The 27,812-nt window shown below is 40.0% G+C and overlaps 1 protein-coding gene across 2 annotated transcripts in view; it reads left to right on the plus strand.

The window, feature by feature from the left end:
- The first annotated feature begins 393 nt into the window (after window positions 1-393).
- Window positions 394-27,812, plus strand: part of PGCKA1 (PDCD10 and GCKIII kinases associated 1) — a 46,186-nt gene continuing 18,767 nt past the window's right edge. Inside the window, exons 1-5 of one of the 2 annotated variants that reach the window (XM_087736778.1) lie at window positions 394-413; window positions 936-1,006; window positions 19,733-19,782; window positions 22,316-22,406; window positions 25,232-25,286. The gene's annotated coding sequence lies outside the window, so the exon portion shown is untranslated. Of the gene's footprint in view, window positions 414-739; window positions 1,007-19,732; window positions 19,783-22,315; window positions 22,407-25,231; window positions 25,287-27,812 lie in introns of those variants that run through there. The other variant, XM_009461846.2, reaches the window with a different exon arrangement.

Raw genomic sequence — 27,812 nt, forward strand, 5'->3', positions numbered from 1 at the left:
CTTGTATAACTGCTTCCATGAGGCTTAACAGCACAAACAAACAAAGGGCTTAGGAGAACATTTCCAAAGTACTATCGAGTAGGCTCTGTTAGCGCTGCTTTGGGCCCCCCGGCTGTGACACATGCGGTTCGATGACGCAGCGTTAGTGCCGGTCCCTTCCGCGAGGTGGTTTGTTGTGGGGTTTTTTTTTTGTTTTTTTTTTCTACAGTTTCCAGGTACAACGATATACGTTAGAGATTACAGGTGGGAAGCACCTGACCCAGCTGCTTGCAGATATCGCCTAAATTAAATCTCTCCTCCTGCACAGGGAACACTCTCCTAACTGGATGTGGCAGCAGAACATCTTTCATATCACTTTTGGAAGCACCGCACCCAAACCAAAATGATTCCAGGAAAGTCAGCAACTTTCACAGGTAAATGTGATGCAATGCCTGCAAATATACCTTAGAGCAGAGTTCCTCCATAAAGCACCACCCAAAAGAGGGGGGATTAAATGTCACTGATAGGCAAAACTATCTGATATAACAGAGGAACTTTCTGCCAAATCCCTCCAGCGCCCTTTGTGACATGGGGAGATTTAATTTTAAGAATATGCAAATGACATCATTCATACACTGACGGGCTCAGACTTTGTTGTGGTCGTGGTAAGCGACTGTCCCGGAGGAAAAGGAATTATTTGGCACATGTTCTTCCTCTTCTCCTTTTTCTAACCCTGACCAGAAAACAGTGAGCTCTATCAGGTTTTCATCCAGCTTGCAGGTAAAGGGTTACAGATTCTAGGAAGTATTAAATGCAAACTTTAAAGGACTTTATTTTCATCTACGGTCACATGATGCCTTAATACCCAATGACACTAACTACAGTGTCTCATTAAGAGGTCATGCAAACTCCCAAGCTAAACAAGGCATTCTTATATATTTAACATTCAAATGCAGAAGCCAAGCTAAGCCATGGAAGATTGTAATCAGAAGAAAGCTACACTTCCTGATCCGCACAAAAGCTACAGGTAGGAAAAGTTCTTCCTTTAAACTTGTAACGTTGTGAATTTAAGAGAAACTGTCTACAGGGCATATTTTACACTCTCTTTCTTTTTTAGTTTTCAAAATAGTCTTAACAGTTTTATCCTGGAAATATCTTATCTCACTTGTTCCACCTGTTGTAGAGTCAGTATTGGTTTTATACTCAGGAACACAGTTGGCTCAGCAGAAATCCAAACAAAACAATCTTTTTAAACCAAATCTATTTAAAAAGTAATATTTTTAAAGCTTTCTTAGTTATTGAAACCTTTGTGTTTGTTAGAGTATGTGGGGCGAAGGGGGAGTTAATGTGTCTTTGATGTCTGAAATGAAGGGATTTAGAACTCGTCTGACTTTACTTATACTATGAATTGCACATTGTTTCAGTCACTTCAGTCAAAGTGTATTTTAACGGATGTGGCTTCCTCACTGAACTTACACGATTTCTGATTTCCCCTACTAGAATTTAGTGCATTCAAAAAAAAAAAAAATCTTACAAAAGCAAATGAAAGGCAGATGGGGAGGGTATTTCAGTGCTCCATAAAAGGAGAAAAATTTACAAAATAGAGAGCAGGAGGAAAGTCAGTTAAAACCCAGTTAATTGAGAATTTAAATGACGTTAAAGCATACCCATTTTCACATGGAGAGATAAAGTTTCACTGACAATTGCTGGCAATATTGCAGTTCATTTTTTTTACTTGTGCTGAAGGATTTTTCCAGGGTACAATATTAGCATTTTTATCACTAAGATCTTTTTCTCATCACAATTTTTCTTTAAACTGTAAATGTTTTCAGACAGTGTTCTAAATACTCAACATTTTAATCCCTTTATAGGAATTTAGTTAGAGACTACATTCTATAAAGCTACAGAATCTCTGCTAAAAGATCTGTGGTGCATCATAAGATTTCTACCCCCTGGGGATTCCCACTGCACATAAGCAGCAAGCGGTGTTTATTGTTTTACTCCTACAATGGTTGGGTGGTGATTGCAAGCAATGAATTTTTTCCTCAGTTTATTCTATAAAAACCATCTCTTTTTCTTCTTCCCACATAACGCTAGGGGATACTAAAAAGCAGTGAAGAATAATAATACCTACAGCACCTTGCTGCAGATAAGCTCTCAAACAACTTCCTTGCAAAAAAAAGTGATTTAACATTACCAGTACTTAAAATAAATTTGAGAAAATTTGATCTCAAACAAGTTCACCAGTAGCGCTTCAAAAAATTAATATTGTCATTCCCTTTCAGGGTCACCATCTTGAAACATCGTAGGTCTAATGTTGAGGAGGACCAAGACCCTAGTATAGCCTAGTATGTTCAGTCTGAGACATCAGAACATTCTATATCAAACCAATTGTACTCTTAACCTCCCAGCAGCGTCACTCACAACTGCACTGCTGGGAATGTAACAAAAGCCACTGCACTTGAAAAGAACTGTTCCAAATTTACTATAACTGACCTCCAAACTTAAATTATTTACAAAAATCTATTTAGAAACTCTTGTAGATAAGGGGCTTATTTGCTAAGCTAAATTTAAATCTTAGGGGAGTGAGGGGAACGCACCAGCTCCCAAATAAACAGCCATCCTATTACACAGGCTTTCACTGCGGAGGAGCGTTGCACCTGACACGCTAGGAACAGCCTGCCAGGGCCACTCTCTTAAGAAATGTTTGTACAAATTGGGTGTGTCATGGTAAACCAGCACTTAGCTCAGTAGTTAGATCAATTGAATGTTAATTACGCAAAGTATCTTTGTAGGGTGGAAGGTAGGAAAAGCACTAAAGTTACCCTGTGACCAGAAAGACAGACAAGCCATAGAGTGAGAGGGAGCAGTAACTCCTTTCCTAAAGAAAGGAATACAAGTGAGGCATTTGCTATCTAGCACTCTAGCACTTCAGATGTTCTTTATACCCACAATTTCACAAGCCTTACAGGAATTTGTACTGCTTTAATTATTACTTTTTTTCTGATTAAATAATCCCACCTATTCTCTTGCTTTGTCGCATATGGAGCCAAATAGAGCGTTGTTTCATGGGGAGGTCACACAAATCAAATACTTCCTGCTCATAAACAAGGAAAGAGAGTTCTTAGAAACTGAGATTATTGGAAACCCAAGAAAGATTTTTTCACTTGGATCTTGGGGGAAATCAAGCAAACATAAAAATCAAAACTCTACCAGCAGTTTGGAATAGTTTTCTCTTTACCCCCAAATCAGAGCTAAGCCAAGCATTGGTCAAAAGCCAGTCTAGATCTTCCAAAGGGCTTGCAAATCTCAGGAAACTTGTACCAGATTTAAGGGTAATACTGAAAGTCATCAACCTGATGATTTTTGTGCAGCTCTAGGTCAGTGGGAAGACAGAGTAAAACCTGCAGGTGAAAGGAACTGCGGCTTCCTTGGAAAGCCCAGTTGAAAGTGGTCACCATGCAGAGTAAACATTTATGAGCAGTGAGGCCCTTCTCTAACCACACGGTTGGTTGTATCTGATCTCAAGGAAACAAACTTACTTAAAGTAAGTATTTGCTCTCAGGCTTTACTGAATGAAAGCCAAGGAAAGCCTTTCTTCACATCTTTCAGGAAGAGATGGCCTTTTACTGTGTTTGCACAGTATCTGGTTAAACATGGCCTCAGCATTGTCTACATCTTCCACTGATAACATTTCTCAAAAGACTTGGGGCGGGGGGGAACTCAACACATGTAACCCACTGAAAAATGATGAAATGTAGTCAGGTAACAAATATTTGTTTGGAACTTACACTTCCTCCTTCAGACCCTGTTTATCTGAGAATTATATATGGTCACCTGTCAGCAGAGCATGCCCGTGATTTCCACAAACTTGTCATGGGGAGGGCACAGCAAACACGGAGCAGGAGGCCAAAGCCCCACTTCTTAACCAGAAGCGCCTTGTTTAGCACCTGATCGTGCTAGAGAAGCAACACCAAAACTTCATGTCCAAGCAATGATGCATGGAAATCGGTGATTTTTGCTGAGCTACAGAAGAATGCTGGCAAGCAGGATATATTGCCAAGGAGAATAGGTATAAAACACGATGTAGTTTTACTTACTGAAAGTTTGATATCTAAACGGACAAAAAAAAACCCAAAAAAACCCGAGTTTTGGTAGAAAGGTCAAACGGGATTATTGGACGGGGGAATAAAGGCAGCAATTCCTGTGAGCTCTCCCCTGAGTCACTTTCACTTAGACATATGAAGGAACTTTAAAATTTTATTAAAAGACAAGTACATTGTTTAGAAACTAAACATTTAATCACTTACAGCAGGAAGCAGGGAAAAAAAAGGCCCAAGTTTTCTTTTTTGTGTGATGTTTTTCTGTCTGCAGTTTTTATACAAGTTTATTTAACTTCCATTTTTTCACTTTAACCACAGATACTTGCTGCAAAGCCACAGATGCTTTCTGGTTAGAAAAATATTTCTGGTTGAATATTCTATTATTAATTCACATAAGTTACTTTTCCATTTGGGATAGCGAGGAGTAAGCCATCTCCTTGGGGCTTACTTTTTTTGGTGTTATCAACTGGGCCTGACTCAACTTTGCATCATTTCCCAACTATTTAATATAGTCGTGTATTTCTATTAAAGAGCAGTTAATTGTCTGATTTTATGTAGACAAGGTCCAATGCCTTGCTATGGCAGGTAATCTGCTTTTCTGAAAGAGATGAGTATCAAGGACAAGAGTATCCCATGTCAAGAAGAACACACCCCCAATGACTGAAAACCCTTTCAACCTGAAGTCCGTCCTGGGAACTTTTCATACTGGCTCCAGTGGGAATAGTAGCAAATCTTCACGCTGCCAACAGAGGCCAGGAGAAAAAAAGAACAGCCCAATGCAAGCTGTGCCAGTGCTACCCAGCACACTGCTGCCAGCAGAAACGACAGCACGGCAGCAGCACAGGTTTGCCTGTGCTGGACAGAAGCTCTCCACACTGCATGAAAACCAATTCTTTCACTGCTGCCCGGCCTCCCGTGCTCAGGACAGGTGCATCTGGATGCTAAGGCACTTTGCCCAGGCAGGCTGGCATTATTGTCCTCCTACAACACACTCGGAGGCAGAGTCTCTGAAGGCAGCTTTAAGGCAGGAGAGACAGGGAGCATCCCGAATGGGCCGTATGGAGCCACATTCCCACAGTCCTGAGGACTTCTCAGGCTGTGGATCTGTTCCTCCTCTGACCACTTGCCCTCCCCATTGTATTTATTGCAATGACTGTATTTATTGACTGAGCTGTATTTATTACACTCACTTCCCCCTTCATCCTGCAGCCACTTTGCAACACTTATCAATGCTAGATTTGGGAGTGTCCAGCTTTATCTACCTTATTAAGCACCCGAGCTTTGTGCAACACTCTAAGGTAACAGAAAGCACCACCTAGGCCCTGACACGGCTGCCCAGCAATTTCCTCCTCTCCCTTCTGGGCTGCGTGCTCCCTCCGACAGCCGCCCGCTGCAGCAGGGGCCCTCCCCAAGGCCCGCCATGCCAGGGCACCTCCCAGCTCCGGGACTGCAGCCCGCAGCCAGCCCCTGGGCTCCCTTGCCCGCTGCTCCTCTTGCCCAGCTAGCAAATCCACACTGCTCCACCTTACGGGCAGATTCTTTCCCTCCAAAAAAGGCGTTATCAGGTCTCACTCCTCTTAGGGCATGCAAGCTTGACAGTGATTGCATTTTTATGATTTTAACATTACTGATTTCCATGGAGCTATTCTCCTCATCTACTTCTGATTTACTCATAGTAAAAGAAGCATAAGTCTCAGGCAAATTCAGGCTTTTGAAGTAAGCTGGCAGTCTTGTTCGCTTACAGCTCAGTGGAAAACAAGCAGTTCCTGTCAGCTGTCAGGAACCTGAATAAAGCTTTGTTACGGGCCCCTCTGTCTCTGTTTTTGGTTTGGGTGTGGCATGGAAAAAACAATATTTACCATCTCAGTAGCTGTGCCCTTTGTGTATTTGTTTTCATATTCCCTTTCCCCATGTGAATTTAGCAGATGTTGCACGGCTTGATATCAGCCCTGCGTTTCTGCTGTCAGAGTACGTCTAAGTCTCCACTGAACGTTAGTAATGAATAGGCAATGTCTGTGCAGCAAAGATACAGATTCAACTGCCAGGCACCATTTCAGCAGCAAACGCGCATAAAGACCAAAAATACCACAAGATTTCATTTGCAATGTAAATGAAACAAAAGCTACAGTCATCAGCCCTAAACTGAAGGCCTCCAGGGGCCTGAGAAGCTACAGCCATGTGCAATGTCCGATTTCTGTCCTTAACATCTCTTTTTAAATTAAAATCGCTTGGGAATATTTTCCATTGCTTTGGATGAATGCACACAGATTGCTAAAGGCTAGTCCATATTTACCAATATACATGAAAAACTAATGCTCAGTGTAATTATCCCAGTGCAATTATCCAATTAATTACCTTCTATAAAAACATTTCCATTCACTTTGTTTATATAGAGTACAAACATATGGATTTGCTAATGTGCAGATGATCAAAAAACCCCAAAGACAGTTTAAGAAAACAGAGCAAAGCTCAAGCCGAAGAGCTAGATGCTAGGGGAGGGCCAGCTTGCTGCTTTCACAGCCACTACCAGCACCAAGTATTCATCAAACTACAGCCTTAGCTTTGTTTCAGTTCTCTGCCATCCTTCCACGATAAAGCTTTACAGTGGCACTGCTGAAATCAATGCAGCTGGACTTTCCTCCTGGAGAGAGTGAGAGCACCTACTTAGCTCAGAGCACGTATTGTTACCCACATTTTGCATGTGGGAAAGGCCAGGTTTGAGAAGCAAGGAGCTAAATCAGCCCCGTGGCTCTGTGCAGGAGGCAGAATTTGAATCCAAGTCTCCCAAATGCTCTAAGAGCCAAATCTGCCTGTAGAGACTAACACCCTTTAAAAACCCAACCCAATGTCAATAACTTTCTGGTCATGGGGCAATATGTCAGACTGGCCAATAAATAAAGTTCTAACACACAGGCAGCAGGTATTTGCTTTACAATAGAGCTGAGACACACCATTTATAGCCATGGCATAAACCCCTTGGAACAAGGAGTTCTGCTGGAAATGTCAGCCTGTTGTTAGCATACAGCATCATGAGCTACTCCACTGCCGAAACACAGTCCCACAAGTCAGACTGAATTGTGCAATTTTCATTGATGATTTTGGTGAATACAGCCTATTTTTTTTGCACAGGATTAAACAAAAAAGAAAGAAGAAAAAAAAAAAAGGGGATTACTAAACTGGCTCAATGCCAGACAGCACTAAGTCTTTTAAGGCAATGAATACTTTTCTATAGCTTTCAAATATTGTTCTACTGAGAGACTGGAAAAGGTTGCAAATACAATCAAGAGAAGCAGTTCAATAATACAACAGAAATGCAGCTGTATTTCACTGCTATCTCACCATTACCATATCTTAGCCACATTTAGACCTTTTTAATGCAGTGGTCAATACTTTGGATCTGCCTTGTGCTAATAAAAAATTATTGTAATTATAATATAAAAACTCTTTGCTCTTGTTCACAAAATTGTTGTGTTTAATCATTCCCTTAGCCACCCATCATCATGCAATGTCTGTAAAGGAAATTGGTTTAAAATAACCAAATGGAAAAGTTCACAGGCACTCTAAACAGCTCTAGATTAAATTATCTCTGTGCTTTACACATTAATCTAAGTGCTGCATTTAAAAGAAAAGAAAAAACCCTTTGAGTCAAGAAGAGCTTATGTAAGAGAAAAAGTCACATCGCATAAAAGGGTCTTTATTAAGGTATTGTATCACAGTCTTTTCTTGAAGATTTTTGAGTGTGACTTTTAGTGTTTTCTGTATTTTTCTGTTTTAAAAGGTTTATTATCCTTTTTCACAGTACTTTGTAACTATGGCCCAAACAATCCTCTGCTTTTCTACTCTCTGCTGACCATTCTTTATGTGAAATGGTCAGGAACAATGAGGTAAAAAATGCATCCTAGTATGTTTCCCACACTTGTTATGTAGGAGTACCATGTAGGGGGAGCATCTCGAGCAATGACACTGGGGGAAAAGACCCCCCCCCAAAGAAGGGTGGAGGAAAAAGAAATGCATCAGGTGTATTAATATCTTTCAGGCTACGTCTGATCTGAGAGCTGATAAAGATATAAAGAAACTGATAAAGAAACTGATTTATATGGCTTATACTGTTTTAGAAAGATTCCTGTTTTTAGTGTACGTATTTGATCCTTCTCAAACATTCCCATAGCTGACTGGATCTAAGCAGTTTTACTTACAGGCTACAAGATCATCTCAGAAATAACTGCTTGAGTCAGGCACACCATAGCCTTACCATTCACCGAAATACCAGATTCTAAACATTTGGTGCCCCTACATGCTAGGCATTCATCCAAACTGTGGACCACCAATATCTGACATAACTAACAGTGTTACCATTTTGCTCACAAAATAAACCAACTCTGCTCCCACAACAAGTCAAATTCTTCTGCTGGGGAAGGATCTTCTTCAGGTCTCCCAACACAAGGTATATTATTTAGCTGGATTTCATGTTGTGATCCAATTAAAAAGCAACAAGTATAAGAAAACATGATGAAAGTGATAAAATCAATTTTACCACTGTTTCCATACAGGAAAACTGGGTAAGGAAACTTTGAGGGGGTTTTTTGTTGGGGTTTGGGGGTTTTTTGGGTTTTGGTTTTTTGTTTGTTTTTACAATAGGCAAAGTAATATTTTTCTTTCAAACCCACTGACTAATATGCACCAAGTATGTTGTTCTCCACACTTTACATTTACTTCTTCCACACCATTCTTCTATATGTGCCTTAGCCCAAACACTGTGCCCTATGCACAGCCTTCTGATTCTCAGACTTGCTAGCAGCCATGAATTTGGGCAGGAGGCCGAGTTGTTAATTCATGGTGTTCTCTTTCAGTCTTCCCAGGAAAATATACATTTTGGCTGAACAATGAATTTATAGCATGTGCTTTGTGGGTCATACCTACTCCTCTCTGTAGGATTCACTTTGGGCTAGCAGTAATAAACCAAGGATGTAACTCTTGCAAACTCAAGCTATTTATAAACAGGTTTCAGTATCTTTTCTTTCTGTTTACATTCCAATTTGAAGATCCAGTTATAACTTGAAGTCTTCCCAAAAGATTTTCCAGTCTTCCAGCCACACAAAACAATTCTTTTCCTATATCAACCTAGATTTCCTTTGAAACAATGAAACCAACATCGACTCTTTTCCCTGTGAGTTCTGTTTGCCCTTCAAGAAGCTAAAGTTTCATGTTTTCCCCCCAAACCTGTTGAGTTGCCTTAACCTGTTAAGCTGCCAAACATGTTAAATTGCCTTTGTTGCACCATTTTGAAGTCTGTAAACCATTGATTCTTCTAGCCTTATGAAATTCTTTTTCATTCTCTGGATCATTCCAGCTTGATGCAAAAAGACAAATCTGCAAAAAATTGTTTCATAAGGCCAGTATCTCAGATGAGCCCCAGAAGCATGGCTTATTGCAAATCTGTGGTTTGCACTGTTGTAACAGCTGCAGTAAATGAGCATTTGTTAGGATAAAGTAAACCTGACTGAATTTCTCTGAAGTACGTTTAGGGAAGATAATCCAGTAGTGGTATGCTCTCCATGCTACAGGGCTTTTATTGTTCAGTATCATGCCATGAAAGAGCCTAGATTTGTATGTTCTACTCTTGACATGAAATAAAGTTAATCATAGACTGAGATTTCTTTGTTCAGTAAAACAGATTTGTTTCTGGCCTGTTCAGTTCTACTTTATCTCACATTCCTACAGCCTGCAATATTCTTCTGTCCACAGATCTCACTGTGCAGTGCTAACACAGTTGAACAGCTCACCTAGATACTAGCACAAATTCCCTAACCCAAGGACTGGGTCCATCAAGAGCCACCTGTTTTCCAGAGTTGGCCTTCTGTTTCCCAATCTGTGCAAGTCTCTATTGTTACCCTGCAGGATTTGAACTTTATTCAGGTTGTTTTGGTTTTCCTCATCTCCATGGCATCCCTGGTAAGGAGCGTAATATCCAAAGATACCATAAAAAAGCCCTTTGTGCTCCAGGAGATATACAGGGTTTCTTGAATAAGCTTGCTGGAAACTTTGTAAAAGAAACTACGTGAGTAAATATACTACCGCCCAGAAAAAGCCACGCTTCCTCTCCCAAGCAAATGGAAAGGTTAACTCCATCAAGCCCTGCAGATTCCAGAGTCTTTCATCCTCAAAACTTCCTCATCACATAGCTCTTGCGGCTCATTTGACAGAAGGAAAATTAAGCTTAAGTTGGCAAAGACCCCATTCATTTATGCCAAGAAAATCCCACACAATTTGGAATTAATCAATAGCACAGAAATCCCCTCCCACCTACCAAATGGAGCCCAGTCTCCACAAATCTGCAGAGCCTCTCTAGGGTGGTATTTGAAACAAGCCTGTTTGCAGAACTAGTTTCACCCTCCTCCCATGCCACCTTCCCACACAGAGAAGATCTTTTGCTACTTTCCTCCCATGGGAAAAATAACACACTTATGTGGAAAATGAAGACTAGAGCATCATAAAGCCTGGAAAAGCCTGATATAAGAAAATCTTCTCCCCACTGAGCCAACACACTTTTCTCCCACTGAGAAACACTATTTCTAGTCCAGCGAAACGCAACACAAATGAGACTTCGCACTTGTGTCAATGAGCCCTTTTGAAGGCCTAGTAACAAAAGTATGCCTGAAACAGAGCCAGGGCTTCACCTTTCTTTCTCCAGGCATTTCTTTTGCTTTCCAGGAGGCCTGAAGATCTCTTTATGGAAGCAAAGATTGCAATTGATTGCCACAAAGCTTTCCATGAATGGCCTTTTTGAAGTATTCAGGTGAGATGCCTGGAAGACTCTGAGGTGTTTGCTATTCAGTGTGCAATTACCTAGCTCCCATTATACTTCAGGGCTTTTTCCCCCTCCCTTCCTGCAGGATTTCCCCATATCAAGAGGCTGTAGCTGCTTTGCCTCTGAGTTACCTTCAGTTTTTTGCAGTATTTCCTTGTTAGTGTTACAGCAGCATCTACAGACACCAGAAGCGATAAAGGCTTCATTGCTCTAGCTGTCAAGGAGACACCTAGTAAGACATACCCTATTTAAACATTTATAGATTAACTAGACAGTTCCAGTGGATGCAGACTTCTGGCACCTGCTTACTTCAGGAAGAATAAGAAAGTATAACCCAGTCCCATCTTGCTTATTAGTAAAGAACACACCATCCCTGAGAAATAAATGCTCTGAGTTTTAATCCGTTTGGATTTAAGAGGCACTTAACCACAGGTGCCTGAAATCCCAAGTGCTAGGTGACATCAGGAGGTTATTACACAACATGTGGTGGCCACAGCCTCATGTGGCTTTGACAGCAGTGGGTTCTGGTGTCTGCCCTGTGCATGAGGCGGGCTCAGAGCTCACCCAGAGCAGCAGGGACCCTTCAAGGTCAAGGAAACACCAGGTTTGTGAACCTTGAGCTGCTTTGGACAACGTGGCTGTCAAGCTGCCTTGCTCAGACAGAAGGGTACCTGCCACAAGCATGCTGCTCTCATGCCCTACAGTAACAGGGCTTTAGACAGCTACACAGATTTCATGAGGCAAAATCATATATATAATAGTCACTAATATCCCACGCAGCTATGTAGGGCCTTTGTGAATTTTTCTGCTGTGATGTGGCACTTGACCGCTGCTGGAGCTGGGCTGGAGCTGTGTCCCATGGACCACTCCTGCAGCCCACCAACCGCCGGGGCAACGGAGAGCACAGGCAGGCAGCACCAGCAGGAAAGCCACAAACAGACTGCTGCATGTTAGTCAGGCCTCTTAATCACAAAGCTGTCCTCCCCAATCACTGCTCCACCCAAACCACACAGCTAATTGCTCTAATATTAATGTTTGCCACCTGTTTCCTTCTTCTTAGGCTTTGCCAATGGAGACGTCCTTTCCCTAAGCCTGAGTTCCCAAGGTTCCACATTTTTCATGTCTGTAAAACTTTCTATCTGAAAAAGTAATAACTGAAAAAAATATAATATCAGGGGATCTTTCACGATAGCTTGAGCTAGCCAAGCTTTGTTTCTTTTGTACAATATTATGCACAATGTATTCCTTTCCAGAGGCAACAACAGCAAAGAGTTTCCACTCCCCTCTCCCTAAACAGGCTGCAGCAGGGCTGGTGTTTTAAGACAATGTCACAACAGCACAGGCGTTGCAAATTGAACAGCAGGCTTGTTTTGCAAACTCCCTTATTGGTTTCTGAGTATTAAATACCACCTGACTAAGGAGACTCCTTTGTTGTAGAAAGAAAGGAGGAAATCAGCAGAGAGCTACCGCTGTGTCCTCTCACCTCTGGGGAAAACCTCCTCCCCCCCCATTCCTGGGGGTCACCAGATGCTGCGCTCAAAGCCAGCGCCCAAGAGGACACCTTCGATACACGCTCAACTCCAGCTGTCTTAGGACAACACAATGGTTTCAGCAGGTGTCAAGGTCTCTGGTTCACAGGCTCTCACCTTATGGGCTCAGATTAAGCTCTAGCCACAGCAGACTGGGAGGTTTTGTTCATTGTGAATCTTCAAATTCACTTTTTTCCTTTTGAATACACACAGCACAAGGAATAGGTGAGAAAAGGGCCATCTCCTGGCAGCAGTTCAGCATCAGAGAAATCTAGTTGTGAGAGGAAACTATATCGCAAGTCACTCATATGTCACTTTTGCTGAAAAAAAGCTTTGCTACAGAGAAAATAAAAATATAAAGCTTGATACATTAAAGGATTTCAAGAGGTAATATGCCAGATAGTACAGTGTGAAAAAGCCTTCCCTTACAGGAAAGGACAAAAATATCTTATTCCTTCAGATCCCTTTCCTCACCTCATCACAATGAGCCATGTAGACTGAAACTTTATCAGATAGCAGAAGGGTTACGAAAGCACCAACTACATTTTTATGCAGATTTGCCAGTCCATCATAGCTGAAATGAATTCTGGTGTCTTTTTGACATGAAGAAGGCAGGATTGGATAGAATCTAGCAGATATCTGGGTCTCCATCAGCAACTCAACCACTTTACTGTTGCTTCACCATCTCATCTTACCAGCACTGTGATCCGAACAGGGAAAGAAGCTCAGTTCTTCAGAAATCAAACTGTCAGCCTGACAAGGAGCAGAAAAACTAAGCCCTGATCTTTTTTCCAGGGGTACAAGAACCTCAAAGCGCTCTCAAATAGGGAAAGATCACCACAAAGATCATCCTATAAAGTTAAGGGGGAAAGGGTCTTTTCACAGAGAATTTTAGAAACCACAAACAAAAATGTATGTTTTCTCAACCAGAACAAAGCTACATTTTTTGTGGCCTCTGTAAACCAGACTTACTATTCCCCACTCATCCTTATTACCACATGCCATTTGAAAAAATATGTACAATAAATGTGAATGTCTCTAGATGTCAGAATGTTGGGAAGTCTGTATGGTGAATCACCACAACAAAAGACCTAGAACACCGCAGTGCAAGGGACAGCACAGACCCTTACAGGCTCCAGTGTCCCCAGCCCACACAGACATCCCTGCCACTAGGACCTGAGAAACAACTTAAATAGTTGAGGGGAAAAAAGTCCTTATTATTGGGGATAATACTCATTTTTAGTTCCCATAGATCATTCAGGCCCTCAATTAAAGGTGATTTGTAAAAGGAAAGCACTGTGTCAATATTGGCTTTGGGACATGTAATGAAGGTCCAGGATTTTAATTTTAACTGATTTTAGCATTAAAAAACTATGTTTTGTCAAAACTGGGGAACCATCCATTATGAGAATCAAATCACGTTACAGAAGGACTGATATCAATCATATCTGATTACGTTGCAGAAAAAGGAAGTCTTTGCTACAGATTTAACCATCCTCAGCAACTCCAAAATTTAAGTAAAGCTCATTCAAGATGTGATACACAGCATTTGTTAGTGTAAAATCAAAAGGAATACTGATTAACAATAACCTTTGCATTGTCTGCTTAAAATCCCAGGAATATATGCAAATCACACCAGTCAGTTAAGCTAAATGTACAACAGAAAAATAAATACCTGAATTTGAGACCTTCTTTACAGATGAAGTGATCAAAGACTGCAAACAGTGAGGATGTCTCCCACCATTTAAAACTATCCCTTTGGTTTCAGTCCTGCATGTGCAGATTGCAAGTAAATACCAACACCTGGCAAACCCCAAGGAAGCCAGTCTCACACCAGGGCACTGCAGGGGTCTCTCAGCACAGGAGATGTGAGAATCCAGCCTGTATTAAATGCTGCAGTGGCACTGCTTCAGCTGCAAAACCATTGCTCAGAGCAGTTCATGGAAAGACCAATGTATACTGCACACAAACCTCTAAAAAAGTGTGGTGTTGCACTGGCATAGTTAAACTGAAGCAATTTTGTACATAAGAATGATGCACTGATTTTTAATTGGTTTATCTTGATTAGTTTACTCTTGTTTCACAACACAACACATCAGTTTACTCTTGTTTCTTGTTTCTGTGGGCAAACAAGGCTTCAGTCTTAAGTAGATGCTTGGACTGTCAGTCTCATAGGATTAACAATTATAAATTAAGGAATAGGTTGCAAGAAAGTAATTTCATGCTTGGAGAAGAACTTTTATTTATTTCAAAGGCTTGGAACCTAGAACAATCACTCCATAATCTTACCCAAATGTTGATGTCGTCAATGCATTTTAAAGCAGCTTTTAATTAAGTTAAATAAAGAAAACAGATGCTGCTGAAGAAATGCCCAGTAAGAATTTCTATTTCTAGATAAAACTGCTTTAAATGCATAACCAATTCTATTAACTGTGAGATGCGATGAACACAACTGAGTTTATAGGTGTTTAGTGAGAGTTTTGTGCTATTTAATACGTCACTGTGAGCAGTCAGCACAAAGACAATGATATAAACATAGAAGAGTGGGCCTATAACCTCCACTTCATCTAATTAAAAAAGTATATAAATTGCGTAAGTCACACCCAGTAGCATTTGCTCTGGCCTGCAACAGCATTTACTTTTCTTCTAAAAAGTTGCAGCTGCCCAAATCAAAAAAGTCCTTTCTCACTTCTCTTAGCTCAGATGAGCATACACACAAGACAACCATTCAGGGAACATTTTCCGTATTTAAACTCTGTCAGTTAATGGTGGTGTAACCCAAGTCCCATCCAGGCCATAACATGATCTTAAAGTTAAATTATATCAGTGTGGAAATCTGTAGCAGAGAGAAAAGAAATAAAAATTAGGTCAGTCTAATTGAATTGCAGTAGCTTGTCCGAAAAACACATTTGCTACCCACTTTGAAAGGGCATTAGAGACCACGTTATGCTTTAATTTTCAAAATCATCTTCTCTGTTACTGCCTGCTTTGCTCAGAGGACTCACTGCTGATACATCCTCCTGAGGTTTTATTTGGCTGGAGGATTAAAATACTGCTAGCATTAAAGCTAGAACTTTCAAATGGACCAGGAGAAGATAGCTTCAGCAGGATTTTATGTGCCTTTTAGGCCCTTATATGCACATTAAGGTTTCTCAAAAATGCTTAAGTTCCTCACCCAGAGGAGCTACCCTGCTGCAGTCTGGTCTTGGGCTCTTTTATGCAGCATGCTGCCTGCACAGAAAGCAGGAGGAGAAAAGGGTAGAGCTGTTGACTGCTTTGGCGATGGGGCTCTCCGACCTTTGGGGACAACTTTAGACCTCCCTCATACAAGTTGAGCAACTTCAGGAATACCAGTAGGCCTTGTACTAACACTTCACCTCCCTGACGCCAGCTCCAGCCTTGGCTCTCCAGTGCTAGATGCGCTGGGAGAGATGGAGGCGCCTGGAAGCTGTCAGCCAAACTCCCCTGGACTGCAGCCGCCGTTCCCTAGACGTGGCAGGGGTGTTCATGCTGTGGGTACAAGTAGTTCATAACAAATCGCAAAACAAATATATGTGTCATTTTGAGCATATACTGGTTACATTGATTACTGATGTAAAATAAGCTACATGAATGTATGCCAACTATAAAATAAGGGTTCATCCATTTGTTCCACTCAATATCATACTTCCTAAGCAAGAGGAAACCCGGCTCCACTCTCTCAACAAAAACTCATTTTCAAAAGGAGGATGGACCCTACCAAAAGCAGAAGAAAGAAGAATCAGCAGCCACCATGACTCACTTATCTTTCTAACTAGAGGAATATACACTATTAAAAACTAATTTAGATAGTGTAGGGCTTTCTACACACTAACCACAGCAAGCAGGAATACACACACACACATAAACGCACATAAAAGTGATGGGGAAAACCTGCTCCCAAGCCTGTGTTTGCTAGCACTGAATATTCAAAATGTCATCTGAAGCACCTCTATTCCACATCAGTTCATTCTTTAATTGCGTCAGTGTAATATTCACACAATTATGAACTATAAGGAACAAGTCCCACTCTGAAGTTGAGGCCTTAAAGGCTGCATGTTATCCAAATATATAAGTAAATGCTAAGCACATTGGGATTCTTTCAACTCAACCACAAATCTACGTAATGACAATTATTTCAAACGTTGCAATAGAAGAGTCATGGTCAACTAATTATAGCTCAGAACATTGTGCTACTATGTCTACTCAAACAGAAATACCATTCCTCAAAGTTCCCCAATTTTCGTTGCCTTCAGCAAAATACATCTTACCTCTATTAGCACAATCTTTACTATTAAGCGATTTATATGTTAGTTTTTGACTGAATCTCTAATCTTCTGACTGACAGGATTATAGACATAATGTGTTTCCTGAAGGAATTTTTCTACTTATAGAATCAGTCTGCAATCTTCTCACTGTCTAAATTACAGCCCATGATTTAATGTCATCCATTTCCACATCCTCAAAAACGTGAATGGAGGGAAATCCCATTTCTACAGGAGGCTCCCCATGGCTCTTTGCCGACAGAAGAGCTTATGAGCTTATGACAGTACGATACACTCTTCAGAAACCTTCATAATTTTTGTAGCTAAATTAGATGTTTCTTTGTCACCACTGCCTGAAAATAGTCAGAGACTGGGAAATGACTGGGTGTCTGGGAATACCGCTTACAGAGCCAGGCTCTACGCAAGATAGCTGGGGATGGTGATGTACTTTTTCAGCTATCCCGAGGTAAGGCCCCAGACCGTGCAACACAGCCTTTACAGGAAATTGTGCTGATGAAATCGGGCTGACAAAGATTTTTTTACATGATAGAATGCTGCTTTACTAAAAACTTAAGAAACTATTAAATTCTTTTGATTAAAGCTGTTATATATAAATGAGAAAGCTAAAATATTTATTCTACAGTTAAATGAAAAAACGTTCTCTTATACACACAAAGGCCTAGCGTACCAGTCGCCCAGTGTCTGGCATTCTTTGCAAACATTTCCCAGAATTATCGCTGTCAATGTCTGGCCAGTACAGATATAAGTGTGTTTAAATATTTAAAATTAGAGAAGAACAAGCATTTTTTGAGTTACCTTTGTTATGGATGTTCTTCTTTTGGCATAAGTGTTTAAAAACCAAGGATCATGGATCTTGTCAGGATATGAGCATGACAGGGAAAGGAAGAGAGAGGTCTGAGGATTTTGCCTGATTAGAATGTGCAGCGGCTTGCACTCTTAACACTCACTCTGAATCTTAAGTTCCAGATAAATATTCATAAATGCACTCTACCACAGGTCTGGTAATCTTGTTCTGAAATTTAGAGGCCCAATTCTCCTTGAATCCCCAGATAGAGTTTTTGGGCAGGACCTAAGCAACAAACAACCAACAAAAAAATCTAGAACTGACATTGTTAGTACAACATCACAGGGTTCAAGCAATCATAGGGGAGCGGATACCATTCTGCTCCTAAAGTTTCCAGGATGCTCTCACACCTGTAGGCAACAAAGGGAATATAAAGCAACATTCAACCATTTTTTCACTATTTTCAAGATTATTTTTCAGTATTTGAATAAAGCACCACTGTTTTCTAATTTTCTTTACTTAAAGATTAACTGCACATCTCAGAGACGTCCACACCAACCAAAAAGACCCATCCATATAGAAGAGCTCAAATAATGCTCTGAATAACTCTTTCTTCTAAAAAAAGCTGCATTTCTCAATATACATTTTTCAAAGCCCTCTAGTTGTCTAGAAAGCAAAATCCTACACTGCACACTAAAGGGAAAAAGTGTAACCATCTTTTATATAATATAAATACCAGGGAACATTCAATCAGATCAAAAAAGGGACTAGTTGAGAATGGAGCAAACAAAATTCTTCTTCCAGCATAACTAGTCTGGGCAATTGCTATCTATAAATCTGTTTCCAAGGGAAAGAGTGTAATGAGCTTTCCATAGAAAACAACAAACGCTATCCAGCATCGCAACAGTGAACATGACAAAATCAAATATAATTTTTAAGAAGTTTTAGGAGAATGTAAGTCTTCAAACTCGGAGACATAAGCCATGTTTGATGTGATGCAAAAGCTGCATAATACCAGGTCCTGGAGGGGTGTTTGTGCAACTTCTGAGGTATCTGATGCTGACTATAGCACCGAGCTGGGGTCTGATCCAGCCTGCTAGTTTCTGTGTCTCTTTACACATATTAAGGTAGAATTAAAAATACAAGAAAAATCAAACAATTCAGAGATAATTTGATGATCCATTGCAGGGACAGTTATAAAAAGAATAAGCTTTTTTTTTTTTTTTTTTAAAAAAAAACAGAGTGGCAGGATAAATCTACTTTTTTTTTTCCATATTATAATTAAATTTCCAATCATGGAAAACAGACAAAAACCACTCTTTTTGTTTTCCCCTAGAGTTTTCTGTAGCAGCCATGATTAATGCCTTTGTTGAGCCGAACTCGGGTGGAACCAAGAAACCAGGAGCTAACCTGCTGCTCCTTTGTGGCTCTGATCTGGGTGTCCAAAGAACAAGGATTTGTTGCAGTCGTTGGCTTGCCACCTGCCTGAGGCATTCAACTGTATCTAACACAATGATGCTGGAAAACATTCGCGAGTAAATACACAATAACATTTGTATGTTTACAGCATCTGCGAAAGGTGTGCATAGGGTGATTTCTCTACTGTGTTTCCAGAGCAAATTAAACCCATTAATTAAATTCATACTCTTGTCCTGCTTCAAAAGGAAAAACAGAGCTGATTTATGGGCACTGACAGCTGCAGGAACCAGGAGCTGGTTTTGCTCGCTCACTCCCTCCCCTTAATTAATTTTTAAGCATCTGGGTAGGTTGATTTCTTAGATTCTGATTGCACGAAAGGCTGTCTGTCCTCATCTTTTACACAGAAAGAAAAGGAATCTGCTCCATGCAGAGTACGGTCTGTCAGACTGTCATGGTTTCTCCGTGTTGGCTGAATAGTGTCTACAGGAATTGGGTACCTGAACATCTCTGTGCCCAAGCAACTTGCAGTATAAAGCTATAAAATGTCCCACTCATAAAACATTTCTTATCTAGTCATTATTTTGCTTGTCCCGACAACAAAAACTTCAAGATGAGAAAGCAGTACCTGAGGAACAATGTAATCTACTGCAACAAAAAATTCTCTTTTTAACAGCAGACACAGCAAAACTGCTGGAAATACCACCTTCTAGAGGGAAGATAAATGTGTCTGTATCGCCACAGCACATAGCAATACATGCAAATAGCAATATACAGCAATACACTAGTATGTTCTTTTCTTCTTCTAGGTTCTTTAAACAGGAGACAGATTGCTAGCATTTTGGGCTGAAATCTGGAGGTAAGCAATCGGAACAGATTTAACACTCAAGCTAAGAGCAGGAAACTATCACAGAAGTGGAAAATTTTGGATTCTGAACTTTCACCTAGGCTTCTGGGAGATTTTTACTAATCAAGAACTATACAAACATAGACAGAGTATATTGACACTGCATCACCTGCCCAGCAGAGCCATATGCTGCTGTTGCAGGCACTGCCAATAAAGATCAAAGCTTCCCATGCATTAACGAGCTAAACCTGGGTGTTACATGTTTCATACCATGCTGTAGACCTATATTAACCTCCACAGAGTGGAAGGTTGAGCCAGATGAACTCTGGAGCTCCCTTTCAATCGATTATTTTATGATTCTGTACAACACTTCATAAAACATAAGACAAATTTATTTTGTAGTGATTCATAGTCCAGGCAGCAGAAAGCCTGCTAGGAACAAGGATACTACCATCTAAAACAGCTCATGATCACTAGTTGCCAGGATGAAATAGTAGCCAGCATGGTCTACAAATATGATGGAACAAACAGAACATTAAAATCTCTCTTTCTGCCAGCAATCCAAAGGGGCCTCTCAAAGACGACTATAGCTAAGAACCTGTAGCTAGACACAAATGGGCACATGATAATGGACTGCAAGATCAGCTAAACAGACAGCACTATCCTAAGCTGCCTTAGCTAATGGAAAGATGGTAATTCCCTAGAAGTCTCTTGCACATATTTGAATATACCACTTCTTACAGTCCAACACACCAGCAGTTTATGACATTTTCAATTTATGGCAAAATAAGCAAAACTCAACGCACACAGGTGGCAACTGGAAGTTCAGCCCATGCATCCAGGAACTGGCAAGACAACAGAGCTCTTCCAGATGATTACTGCCTATTTTCAGCTGTGGATCAAGATCTCTCCTTTCTTCAGCTTGTTTTTACCACTAGGGAAACAACCTGTGCCTTTTCAGTTACTGATGAGGCTCTCCACAAATCCAGGAGATTGGTCAGATCTTGAAGAACTGTTAAAGAGTGTTCATTCAAGTGTTAACTACTGCATGGTGTCTCAGTTATCTGCTTATGTTCTTCATGTTGTTAGTGACAAGTTTGATATTTTCAAGGAGCATAATGACAGACTTCAAGAACTAGCATACTGATAAATACATAAAAAGTCTTGAAAACCTTTTTGAATTCAAGAAAGACCAACAGAATAACTAAACTCAACATGATTATATCTCCTAGATGCTTTTCATAAAGAAAACTGACTATTTCTCTTCCTCCTCAATTCCCCCAATAAAACAAGACAGCTATAGTTACCTACATTTTTACTTCTCCTCATCCCTATAGAGGCTAGGGGAGAAGTGTGCAGTTTTACAGTTGAAAGATTACTTCTTCACTCCAAGCATTCATAGAAACAATTTAGTATTTACAAATTCAGCTTTGATGTCACAAAGCTTCTCCCTTTCATGACCTTGCAACAAAATCTTAAAGGCTTTGATTCCACTCCTAGCAAGGTCAATCACAGTTTTACCATCAACATACAGTGGGCCTACATTTTATACAATATCCCACATACAAAACACATCTCTGCTTGCCTTGCACAAAGAGCACATTAATACAACCGTACGTAAGCAATTATAGTGAAACACATGGGCAGAAACACAAAGAATGCATGGAAGTCAGAGGTTTGTTCCACTGAAATGTGAATTGAGATGAAGAGCTGAACTGATCAAAAAGACCCCAAAAAAGCTATTGGACAACAGAGTTTGCAGCAGAGAAAGTATTTGAACAATACCACAAAAGCACACATGGGGCAGGGCCAAGGCTATTAGAGAAGGGAAGGAAACTGTGAGGGGAATGCAAATCTCAGGGCATAAATTAAAACCACTGTTGATTGCTGAACATTTTCTGAAACTGTCAGGGACAGCATGAAGTTCTAATACTTTTGACCAACAAAGGAAAACAAGCAATGTCTACAAACAATTGATCTTCAGATCAGCTTGGAAGACCAAGTTATGAATTCTGGAAAGAGTTAAACCCTATATTGTTCGAGTAAAACATATGTTAGTTCTCTTTGATCCTTAGGGTGAGGGAGGCTCTTTTCTTATGAAAAGTGCTGGTTGCCTTCACACATACAACAGAGAAACTGCGTATGGTGCCTGAAGACATCAGGGTGGGAACTCCTAATGGAGTGGGACAATAGGTGGATCAGAGCAACAACTGTCCAGCCTGCGCAGAGAAAGCAGCATCCCATGCACACTTCGAGCAGAGGACAAACGCAACTTTAGAAAACAAAAACCTAGAAAGGGATTCAACAGCAGCACTAGAAGGTAAACGTGGAAATAACTGCTCAGTGTCTAAAAGGTTAATTTTGTCCACCACAAAACACACCCAGGGTCTGAAGTACAGCCGGGGTCCATGCCATAGCAGGCTTAGGGTATTGCATTTAGATTTTGACTATGTGACTTTGAGATAGCATGTTTTTCAGCAACTAAATGAAATGGAAAATGCAAATAGGAGCTTCCGAGAGCCTAACGACTTTGTTTAAATTCCAGGTTATTTTGGAATGTGAAAACTACTTGCTGCTTGGATCCATGACAACCATGTAGATACTATACACTCGCTTTAATGATCTACACCAACATGGTAAGCCATATTCCAAAAAGACTGGGTCTCAGGTCACTCGTAGTTGTGTCATGCAATAACTTGGAGTGACGACTGGGTGTATAAGGCTTCATGTTTCTGTCTCAAAAACAGTAATATAAAAACTAGTAAACAACATAAGCGAGCAGGATGTGGCAACATTCTTTAATTTACGAACACTGTTTTACACACCAGACAAGAATTAAGTTTCCCAGAATATCTCAAAAGGGATGTTGCTAAGCAAAGATGATGGTAAAAAAGAGTATTTAATTAAGATGTCTGAGTGCAATTTGCAGGACTAACAGCCATGTTCCAAACTATCACCAAGCAGAAGAGGAAAAAGCTCCAAATACAATGAAAAGGGAATATTTTTAACTCAAGTTTAACTACAAACATAGAATGGTTTATGCCTGATCCTGTCTGCCACAGAGAAAATGAACTATTGGTTCAATTGAAAGCCAGCTTCTGCACATATTCTTCTGTTAAATATCCAGCATCTGAGACTGAGTTTTCAGCACTCATTTTAACATTATAAGCAAACACTTTCATTAATTCATTGTTTTTCCTTAAAGAAAAGACACACCCCACTTCTGGCTCAAAAGCCAGTCACACGCATCAGACAAGTTCACAGTGAAATCAGTTATCACTTGACATGATATAATGGGTAAACAACTTACCAACAGCTATGACTCCCATCAACTCTCCTTTTTGGCATTTTCATTTTAAATTTCCAGGGAATTATAGAAACATATTTCCTAGAAGATTTAAAATAAACAAACAAAATCCAATTATAAATAAGAAGAAAAACCTATAGCTAACCTACTGCTTCAAAATTTGTTAAACAGACAAAAGCGATTCACAAGAGATAAGAATGCACTGTAAAGTTTAGTTAAGCAGGCTACATCTTTTGCATTTGTTAAATAAAATCTGCATCCTTTCAACATGTGGCAAGAGGCCATGAATTTTATTTTTCATTTTACTTTCATTGTACACATGAATGTTTAGGCCATGGCTTACACAAAACAAATAAGGACATCGAGACAGATTTACACTGTAAGTAAGATTAATTAGAGATTGGAACAAAAATTAAATGGAAGAATCTACTTGGTAATTAATAATGACAGCTACATCAAATAAGAATAGAATTAAGGCAAAAAGAGACACAAGACGACCCCAGTAAAAGGTTACATAAAAATAGGAACACACAATGACTCATTCTTCATAAGCTTTATTATTTACTCCACCTAAAGTACTGATAGCACCTTTAACAGATGCATAAAAACATTCTCAACCTTTTGCAACAGTATAATAAGATTGAATAGGGCTATAAATCTCCAAAGTGCTGCACAAACATTAAGCTCTGAGAAGGATATGAAATGGTAGCGTACAAGACAAGTGACTTGCTGTAGGGCAACAGAACAATGCAATGAATCAAGGGCTCCCAGGCTCTCCTTAGCCATGAGTCACATCAGGTATCTGGGCCACCTCAATTTGCATTTAGTTTTCAGTCATATTTCAGGCTTTTAATAGAAAATCTTCTAAATATCACTTATGGGTCAGACAGTATGCCTTGTTGCCTTCTTGACTTTGTAGGCTAACAGCAACCATGAAACTACCTATACAGCCAAGGGTACTTTCAAACCTGAAAGTTAGCAGTGAAATTTTATGAGAACTTTTCAGAGTTTACCCATAAATTCTGAAAAGTATAATTGCAAGGACTATGTATGCAAAGACAGTGTAGCAAAAACAGCAGCAACAGCAATGACCATGAAATTGCCTCATACTGTCCCCAGCCCCATTACCTGTGGATGCTGAATTCAGGAATGAACTGCCTTGGCTTAGATCCTAGGAGAGTTCTGCTGAAAGGGATCTCAAGGCCAGTAAAAAACTCACTCTCTTACAAGAAAAGCCTTGCAGGTTTCAAGAATGGTGCAAGCACAACTCTATCTGGATTTGCGGCTTGTAATGTAAGCTGCACTGAGATTTTTCAAGTTATCTTCATTCATGCAGAGAGATGCTGAGAATGAAAGAAAGCACATGGCCCAAATTCTAAAAGCCACAGCAAAATACACTGCCCGTTTCACAGAAATGAGCTTGACTTGGTGATTAATACTCATTACAGGTTTATGTGCACACAGTGATCCAACATGGGCATATGCTCACATTCCACTCACTACAAGAAATACAGAAAATATTCATCTTTTTAAAGGAGAAAAAGCATCTGCATTGTTTCATTCTAAATCTACGACTACCTCATGAATTTATCTGTCTGTCTGTAAATTCTCAATAGAAGACATTTTGCTGAATTTTCCATTTAGCCTGGAGCACACATATGTGAAAGAATAGCTTTACTGATACCTAGAATATTACTGCAATGCCAAAGGCATTTCTTAAGTTTCAAAGTTCGTGAAAATCTGAAGGAGAAAGTTCTGACAAGCATACAGTAAAGGTAAAGTTTTAGCTGATAATATAAACCTTCTGGCTCCCAGCAAAGAAAAAAAGAAATCCCATAATACTGCATATTTGAAAATTTTCTAATTTTATTGTTGCTGTTTAAAGTATAAACACTTCACATGCATCCTAATCCACTGTAGCAGGCAAGCTCATGCTCACTTTAAGCAGGTTAGCATTCCAGTTCAGCTCAAGGGGATGAGCATACTACTCAAATGATTTGTTTGATCATTGTCTAAATTAAAAATTCACAATGGCACGAGGAGGAGGTTGTTATGTTTCCACACTGTTTGCAGCAGACAGCCTGCACCTGAGAGTATCCTACTTGTGTGGGCACATGAAGGAACCACTTGCAAAGTGTTGTTTTACTATTGCAGGATCAAGACATTTAAACAAAACCTTTCAAGCAGTCGATGGAGTACAATCTGAAAGGTAGGATTTTTCATTTTTTTTTTAATCCTTGTGTAGGAAAACATAAGGATTGATTTGGCTGGAGAGGGAGAGCATGCTGACTTCTAACAGTTCCCTTACAAAGAGCTGCAGGTTATTCCGTTAAATGGTCAAATGCAATATCCTGACAATTTTAAGAACGCTCCTTGATCCATTTGTTGTTTGTTTTTTTTACAGAAGAGAATCACTGACTCATACTAACTGCTAACGGCTTTATCCAGTTTTCTTTGTATTAAGAGAGGCTGATGTTCTGAGCAGTACAATACCACCACAATACCTGCCACTAGCAATATTTCAGATGAAATAAACAAATGAGGAGCATTTGAAATATTCAGGGCAAGATGATTTTGGGGGGCACAAAGCTACAATTGAATACCACAGCTGAGATCACATATCCTACCTGGCCTCAATCCTGCCTAAAGGCATATACACAAAAAACCTCCAATACCTGTTTGAAGCAATCTCCACAGACATCTGAGCCTACTTGCAGAATATTGCTCACTTAAGTAAAAATGTATGGCACACTTAAAGGATAAAGGCCTGCTAAACTCCAGCAGTCTCTCTTCATCCCCACTTCCAAAAACTCAACAGGGGGAAAAAAAGAAGATAAAAAACAAAGAAGCACTCAGCCTATCCACAAAACTGATGTGCAAACAAAAGTAGTTTTCAGTAAGCTAGAATGCCAAAATTACATGAGTTAACTTGTACTATTTAGTGCACTTACACTTAGTTGTTGTTTTCATAGGGTTTATTACTTTCTTATTTTAACTTACAGGAATTTTACAACATCTAACACATATAAGGTCTCTACGTTCTCTCCTTTCCCATCTTCCTCTGTTGTAAAGTGTTTCCCAGATCACCTAAAGATTCAAAGAAGTCTTTTGACAGCATTTTTTAAAAGTGCTACTGTCTATAGCCCCCAAATTGCTGCAGAAAGCCAATAAATTGTTTCTGGGTTTTCGCTGCTGCCCAGAACTCACAAGCAAATACAAGAGGCAACGTCTTCCAGCAGACGAAGGATGAACAAAAAGCTTGATTTCATAGCAGTGTACAGTGTGCTGCTATGCTGCAAGCTAGTGGCAGCTATGTGACAGTGTACATGGCATAATCACATAACATAGCTGGGAACACTCTGGCTCGCCAAGTTTTTCTCACAGACTTCATTCATCCTGTGGCAGTAGGCTGTAGCCTTCACCCTCACTGTCTGATATTTTCCATTTTCCTAATGTCCCAAGTAGAATTTCTCATTGATATCAGCATGCATAAAACTGAGACAATAGAAGTAAAATTATTCCAGGAGGCTACAAAAGTAGTTTTTATATATATTCATATTCATATATATATATATATATATAAATAAAAGTATATATTCAGTTAAGAAACAATCCACATCTAGAGAATACTTCTATATTTAAGCAAGCTCATAGTCTTCAGCTGCTGCTGCAAATGGAAGTCTAAGGAAAAGTGACTTCTAAGCCAGAAGACAGAAAACAAGCAGCTCCATAGCCAGTTGTGCTGACATACAAAATTCACGTCAAAGGATTTGTTTGCTTTCCTGTCAGTACTGCAAAGAAAATCGAACTGTGCAGTTTCTGGCTCATTCAGCCCCAGAGTAATAAATATTCTGAAAGGCAGATTCTGTCCTTATTTGCATTCTCCCAGTCCCCTCTGGTGAGGGTGCAGGAGCCTAAGGCCACATCATGGCCAAGAGTGAATCCGCTTTGTATTCACGTTGCCACGTGGATCCTGCATTGCTACAGGATCTTAGTGACAACCATATCAGTTCAAACCAGTGACCTGAATGACCAGCAACACCACGATTTTCAGGCCAGTACCTGAGTTTAGTGCTACTTCATGTTTAAGTCACACATAGGTACTGAGATCCCCCAGCTATGCCTCGTTAGGCACTCTAATTCATCAGTTTGCTCAGCAGCATCTCACACACACCCAAAAAGGGACATCGCCAACAGTAAATCTGTCAAGGGCTGGATGCAACTGCATACACTGACATATTGTCGTTTTCTTCAAATGCACCTTTCTGACCTCAGCATCTGCCCTTCCTCAAATTCAGCTAAAATTTCAATCTGATCCTTCACCAGGGACAGCAACATCTTTCAACTCTTGCTGTCTTTAACAGATGTCTTTGACCTCTCAGCAACCATTGAATTTTCTCAGTCCTCAAAATTTACCAAAGCCTTTGATATATCGATGGATCAAGCAGGATGCTTCTACCCTCTCTCTCTCTGCTCTTTGAGACCTAAATTTATTGAGTCCTATAAAGTCCTTTGTTACCTCATCTTTCATCCAAAGATTGAAATCTCACTTCTTCAGCCAGCCCTGTAGACAGAACTAGAAGCAACTGTAAGAAAGCTACCACAAGACCTTTAGTTTTACCTCATTTCCTTAATATTTTAAGGATAGGTCTGAGACACCTACTCGGGGAAACAAACAAAAAAAAATCACCAGATTTGGAATTGTATGTAGTTTTTATGCTGGGAGAAATGGTTC

The sequence above is a fragment of the Nipponia nippon genome, unplaced genomic scaffold (genome assembly GCF_047370975.1).
Source record: "Nipponia nippon isolate SJK-2023a ecotype South Korea unplaced genomic scaffold, ASM4737097v1 scaffold_6, whole genome shotgun sequence".
Taxonomy (NCBI): Eukaryota; Metazoa; Chordata; class Aves; order Pelecaniformes; family Threskiornithidae; genus Nipponia; species Nipponia nippon.